Below are 7,575 nucleotides of genomic sequence, written 5' to 3'. Positions count from 1 at the left end.
TGTTGTCATCCAAATCACTGTGTTCTGATTGGCTAACTGCAGACTAAAGGCAGTCTTCGTACTTATCACACAATTGGTTCCTTACAATTGCGTTGGAACTCGGAACCTCAATCTACTCCATTGCAGGACTGAGCATTGTAAACTCGAAACCTATAGTCGTAAGTCGAATCAGGGTGTCAATGTAGAAGCGTCGTAAGTGTCGTTCGTCGCAACTCAAATGTCGTAAAGTCAAGGACTGCCTGTAAAAGAATCTGCATTTTGAGCAATTATTAATAACTTTAGTTATTATGAAAATCAGCCCCACTTAACCAAGGAGAATTGCATAACTGAAAAATAAGCAAATAACTGAACAAAAGTCTTGTACTTTCATTAGGTGAGAGAGTTCATCTTCAGTATAGTTATTAGTTACTTGTGTAGGTCAAAATTTTAAAAAACAATTTAAGATTTATATTCATCTGCCAAAACTAAAAGGTAAGATACACAAACTCAGAGAAGTTCAGAAATAAAGGTAGGTTACCACCAACTATAGTACATAGGGCACAATCATCATTTGCCACACTACTTGACATTAATTTTACTAGTGCCATTTTACAGCCTTTTATAATCTAGTCCTAGACAGAATCTTCTTAATATATGCATGATGTTTATCTTAACTCTAAAAAATTCTAAAATATTTTTAAAGAGTGTTCAATCTCAGCCATTAAGGATGAGAAAACATAAAAAAATTACTTACCAGCTGGAAAAAAAAAGAAACATAATCAGCAATTGCTAGCTATAAAATGAGCTTTTTGTGATGAAAGTTGCTTGGCTCTACCAAGTTTAAAGTCAGCCCTCCCACCCCACTCCCAACATAAGGCATAAGGAGGAGGAGGAATAAAATCCTCTAAAAAAGGCAACACTGTGCTACAAACAGTTGGCGCTAGGAACTCACCAAAGAAAATGTTATTGTAGTATGGGCTGTTTTAGGAGTGTCACCACTAATTATGCTTTCATAAGTAAAGCAATAGAAATGCAATTACATTTGTTTAGTTTTGTTCTGGTTTTGCATGTATATCAGTGTGTTTCCAAGTTATGAATAGATCACACTATAGCACTTACATACAAAAATGTTTCCCTTCATAAAATTAAGGGGGGAAAAAGGCTTCCTAATTTTCTCCTCTCTCCCTTCTTCCCTTTCCCTCTCTTTCCATCATAGGTGCTGGAACAAGGGGTGCTGGCAGTGCTGCCGCATGCCATGGCTTCAAGTGGTTTCTATTATATACAGGGTTTACAGTTTGGTTTAATGGGTCTCAGCACCCCCCACTATACAAATTGTTCCAGCACCTCTGATTTCCATATTTGTTTCCCTTCTCCTCTTGCTCCCTTTTTTAATTTCCCTTTTCCAATTCCCTCTCTTATCTTTGTTTCTATTCCCTGTTTCCTCTCCTTTCTCTTCCCTTCCTCCTTCTGTCCCCTTCATCTCCCTTTCCTTCTCTTCTTCCCTTTGGCTATTTTCTGTCTCTTGCTTAAAAAAGTAAGTCCCACTTTCTCACATAGCTTGGAAAGATGCTGAATCAATGAAAGAAGGGGCCAGTGAGCTAGTGGCAGCAGAATTTGCAGCAGAAAGATCTTAAAAATACACCACAATATGAATTTCCCTCTCACTTGAACAACTGTGTGCCCCAAAGGGGACTGCACTAGTGTGTGTGGGGTCTATAATCCTTAAACAACGCAATAGGAGAATAAAAATCCTTCTCTGGAATAAAGGAAGCAAAACTTTTCTTCCCCTATGGGGAAGCTTAAGCTTCCAGGAAGGAAGCAGACTCCTCTTGGTGAAGAAAATGGGTTGACTGAGGGAACAATGAGTTGAGCCACAGGGAACAATTTTCTCCCACAGGAACAACATTTTCTCTGTTGACTAGTGCATCTTCCATTCAGCTTGTGATAACAGTGAATGCCAGTGAAAATGAAGTAGGATCAGAGGCTAAAATAGAGAAAGAACAAGTTAAAAATTACTTAGACAGGTTAGATGTCTTCAAGTCACCGGGTCCTGATAAAATACGCCCCAGAACAGTGGTCTCCAAAGTGGAGTGCATGCACCCCAAGGGGTGTGCAAGAGGATCCTTCGGGGTGTGCGGCAGGAGGAGCGCTGCTGGAGCAGTGCCGCTTCGGCAGTTTGGGCGGCTTATTTATTTATTTTGCTTCGGCAGTTCGGGCAGGAGTTTGAGCGCCTTTTTTTTTTTTGCTTCAGAAGTTCGGGCTTGGGGTTGCAAAAATGGTAGAGCCAGCCCTGTGACATGGTGGGGGGTGCGTGCTCAAACATTTTTTACTGATAAGTGTGTGCGATCAAAAAAGTTTGGAGACTACTGCCCTAGAATACTCAGGGAGCTGACTGAGTTGATATCTAAGCCATTAGCAATTATCTTTGAAAAGTCGTGGAAGACAGAAGAGATCCTAGAGGACTAGAAAAGAGAAAATATAGTGCCAATCTATAAAAAGAGAAATAAGGACAACCCAGGGAATTACAGACCAGTCAGCTTAACTTCCATAACCAGAAAGATAATGCAGCACATAATTATGCAACCAATTTGCAAACAACTAGAAGATAATAAGTGATAAGTAACAGTCAGCATGGATTTGTCAAGACAACTCATGTCAAACCAACCTAATAGCTTTCTTTGACAGGGTAACAAGCCTTGTGGATGGGGGGAAGAGGTAGATGTGGTATATTTTGACTTTAGTAAAGCTTTTGATACTGTCTCGCATGACCGTCTCATAAATAAATTAGGGAAATACAACCTAGATGGAGCTACTATAAGGTGGGTACAAAACTGATTGGAAAACCGTTCCCAAAGAGTAATTATCAGTGGTTCACAGTCAAGCTGGAAGGGCATATCAAGTGGGGTCCCGCAGGGATCAGTTCTGGGTCTGATTCTGTTCAATAGCTTCATCAATTATTTAGATATTGGCATAGAGATACACTTATAAAGTTTGTGGATGATACCAAGCTGGGAGAGATTGCAAGTGCTTTGGAGGATAGGATTAAAATTCAGAATGATCTGGACAAACTGGAGAAATGGTCTAAAGTAAATAGGATGAAATTCAACAAAGACAAAGTACTCCACTTAGTAAGGAACAATCAAAATGGGAACTGACTGCCTAGGAAGGAGTACTGCAGAAAGCGATCTGGGGGTCATAGTGGATCACAAGCCAAATATGAGTCTTGAGTCAACAGTGTAATACTGTTGCAAAAATAGCAAACATCTTTCTGGTATGTGTTAGCAGGAGTGTTGTAAGCAAGACACGAGAAGTAATTCTTCCACTCTACTCCATGCTGATACAGCCTCAACTGGATTATTGTGTCCAGTTCTGGGCACCACATTTCAGCAAAGATGTGGACAAATTGGGGAAAGTCAAGAGAAGAGCAACAAAAATGATTAAAGGTTTAGAAAACATGACCTATGAGGGAAGATTGAAAAAAAATGTGTTTGCTTAGCCTAGAGAAAAGAAGACTGAGAAGGGACATGATAACAGTTTTCAAGTGCATAAAAGGTTGCTACAAGGAGGAGGGAGAAAAATTGTTCTCCTTAGCCTCTAAGGTCAGGACAAGAATCAATGGGCTTAAATTGCAGCAAGGGCAGTTTAGGTTGGACATTAGGAAAAACTTCCTAACTGTTAAGCACTGTTATTAATTCCCTAGGGAGGTTGTGGAATCTCCATCACTGGAGATTTTTAAGAACAGGTTAGACCAGGGGTCAGCAACCTTTCAGAAGTGGTATGCCGAGTCTTCATTTATTCACTCTAATTTAAGATTTTGCATGCCAGTAATACATTTTAACGTTTTTAGAAGGTCTCTTTCTATAAGTCTATAATATATAACTAAACTATTGTTGTATGTAAAGTAAATAAGGTTTTTAAAATATTTAAGAAGCTTCATTTAAAATTAAATTAAAATGCAGAGCCCCCCTCCCCCGCAACCGGTGGCCAGGACCTGGGCAGTGTGAGTGCTACTGAAAATCAACTGGTGTGCCGCATTCAGCAAGCGTGCCATAGGTTGCCTACCCCTGGGTTAGACAAACACCTTGTAGTAAGATGAGGCCCTGAAACATAAACTCTTGTATCAAAGGCCCAGTCTGAGGCCTGAAGCCTGAACCAAAGTACTTCCAGGCATCACTAAGCAAAAGCTGGGCTGTGAGCCAGAGCCAGGCCCCACTCATAGAAGTTGGCAAGAAAAGGGTTGCTAGAAGCAGGTGCATCCATACATAAGTGCTAATAAGATAGCATCAGAACACTCCACAGAGATAACAAGGAACAGGCAGGTGCATATTAAAGACAGGGTCAAAAGGACAACATGATGGATAGATTTGTTTGAAACAACATGATCGAAGAGGGAGACAGTCCCCAGTGAGTCAAGGGGCTGTACTTCCATACATCAGTAGGGACAGGGCCAGCTCCAGCCACCAGCGCAGCAAGCGCATGCCTGGGGCGGCAAGCTGTGGGGGGCAGCGTGCCAGTCACCGTGAGGGCGGCAGTGAGTCAGCCTTCAGTGGCACTTCTGCGGGAGGTCCTCCGTCCCACAGCTTTGGCGGTAATTCGCCAGCAGGTATGCCGAAAGCACGGGACCGGCAGATCACCCACAGAACCGCTGCCAAATCCGTGTGACCAGCGGACCTCCCGCAGAAATGCCACCGAAGGCTGCCTGACTGCCATGCTTGGGGCGGCAAAAAATATAGAGCCGCCCCTGCGTAGGGATGAATAATCTGTCCTGTAACTGTATAAAACTAGGTCCCAGAGTGCACATCTTTGTCTGGCCTAGGGGGCAGTGGAAAGTCCTGCCACTGACTGAGCCGATCCATTGCCAGGGGGCAAAATTTTTTAGTATGTCTTGTAGAGTTACGGGAAACCATTACTGTGTTTCGTTTGACAATAAACCTGGCTCAGGTTCCTTCATATCTTACTAGAGTCTGTGGTCTTTGGGGGTTCTCTTGGGTTTTGCTGTGTCAGCTATCTGCGCAGAGCTGGGGCAGCACACAGAGGGAACACGCACGCAGCCAACTGTTATAATCATCGAACAAGAGCAGAGCACCACACCGGTAGCTACTGACAACACACCTGTCAGGGGATTGGACTAGATGACCTCTCAAGGTCCCTTCCAGTCCTACGATTCTATGATAAATATTGTCTGGAAGTTCCCTCAGGGATCCTGCAAGGTCCTGAGTACCTTACATTCCTCTTGATTTCAGTGGAGGTTAGAGGTGTCCAACCCCTTTCAGGAGGCAAACAGTACCTCAAAGGATCTTAAAGTACAGGCTCTAACCCTTTCTCCATTTGCAAATGATTTAATACAGCCAGCTACTCTGATATCTGTGTATCTATCTTCAGTTTTTTATGACATGGTTATTATCTGCTTTCTGCAAAGGCACTGCATGTGATAATCAGATACTACAGCTGGATTCATACTATATGTTGATTTTCATTTTTTTTAAATTAAGCTTTATTAAGGTCAGTGTTTCCTGTATGCGTGCTTGTCACTGTAAGAAGACTAGACTGCTTTTTGCTGACACAAGCTCTTTAGATAAAATGTAGAGAGACAAAGTTTAGAGCCAAACTTCCAGGAACCCTAACAAAACCCAAAGTTTTCTTTGGAAAAGGTGAAGATACATTAAAGGACTGTATTTGCACACACAATTTAGGATGAACACTTCCTAATGCACATTTTAGTTCCTCTGTAGTTAAGGAAAACAATTGATCAGTTTATGATCCACTATGTCCCCCAGATTCTTTTCTGCAGTATTCCTTCTTAAGTAGTCATTTCCCATTTTGTATCTGTGCAATTGATTATTTCTTCCTAAATTAGTACTTTATATTTGTCCTAATTGAATTTCATCCTATTTATTTCAGATCATTTCTCTAGTTTGTCAAGATCATTTTGAATTCTAAGCTTCTCCTCCAAAGCGCTTTCAATCACTCCCATATCTTGGTATCAGCCACAAACTTTATAAGTGTACGTTCTATGCCATTATCCAAATAATTTATGAAGCATATTTATTAGCATAATGCATATTGGGCCAAATTCTGCAGCTCTCAATTGTGTAAAATTCCTGTTGAAGTCAATAGGAATTTTACACAATTAGGAACTTCAAAATTTGGCCCACAGTTTGTAAAATAATTTGGGGTCCTTCAATATGATACGCCCATAGTGGAACAGTGCCATAAATGTACATGAGTCTAAGAATTATATCTAGGGGAATGGAGGGACTGCAGGAGCCAAACAGACAGCTGACTGGACAAAAAGAAGGTGGGGAATAGGAGAAGGATGTGCTCTAATACAGACTTTTAAATAGCACATCACAGATGGGGCATGCATAACTATAAAAATTATATCATTAGAAGAATTGTTACAGCTGTCCTGTATAAATGAAAAATATTGTTATTAGTGAAAGAAAGTCATAAGTAACATAAATTGGAATCAACTTGGTTTCTGTTCCAATTTTGTTAAAGTTAGTAATAATAAATAATAATAATAATTTGCACTTATAGTGCTTGTCACCCAAAGATCTCACAATACTTCTCAACAAATTAATCAATCTAAATAACAATCCTTTGAGGCAGATAAATATTATTAAACCACTAAGAAATATTGTACACAAAAGTAATGTTTGCCAAATATAAAAGAACAAACTGTAGGAAGAGACATTTTGTTTTCTAGGGCAGTTTTACAAACAATGGACATTAAAGCAAATACACTACAAAAATATAGCTGCCAGTTTTCTTCTGAAGGAAAAGGTCGGCAAGGGATTGTTTGTCATTTGTTTATACTGCATGTGAGTTGGTTTGTCTGCTGTGTGTCTAACAGCAAGTTGTAGTCACTTTTTAAATATTCTAAAAGGCAGTGTGTAAACAGTGGTTAACAAATTAAATAAATCCTGAAGGTTATAACTTCACTATGGAACCTCTTTTCATGGTAGATCAATCTGTTTGCCAAACAGCTTTAACTGTGTCTTAGGGCAGAGTTGGGACATAAAAATTTGTGTCAATATAAATACTTGCTTTCAAAATGATATTACACTATATATACTTTGCAGTTTACAAGTTCATAATTTGCAACTGTAATGACCTAGTGTAGTAAGAACTTTCAGTGACAGCTTTTTGAATGACAGCTAAATAATTAACTAAAATTAAGTGCTGTAATATAAATAACATTTGGCCCTGAGGTTAATAGGTTTCTGAATTCACTCTATCTCCGCTGTCTCTCATAAACCTGTTCACAGGGTTGTTCTTGTATACTTCAGTATAACTGGTAAGGAAAGATCACTGAATGAATTAACAAATATTTTGTGACCTTTTTTTCCTTGTGCAGGTAACTTTAAAAGGGCTCAGCAGTGAAACTTCACATGAGAAATATGTTTATTTATTCCTGCAAAGGTTTCCAACAAAGGAAATTTCAGTGGTACTACTTGTTCTCCAAAACATGTAAGTAGTCTCATAGAACAGGTGTGAGCCAGATGGATCTGCTGATGTAATGCCTTAGAAATGAAACAGGACCCTGAAAAGGCTCACCTCAATTGCCCAGTACGTCTGTGTGCCTCAAATAAA

The sequence above is a fragment of the Mauremys mutica genome, chromosome 8, assembly GCF_020497125.1.
Source record: "Mauremys mutica isolate MM-2020 ecotype Southern chromosome 8, ASM2049712v1, whole genome shotgun sequence".
In the NCBI taxonomy this organism is placed as follows: domain Eukaryota; kingdom Metazoa; phylum Chordata; order Testudines; family Geoemydidae; genus Mauremys; species Mauremys mutica.
Note: the sequence above shows the minus strand (reverse complement) of the source record.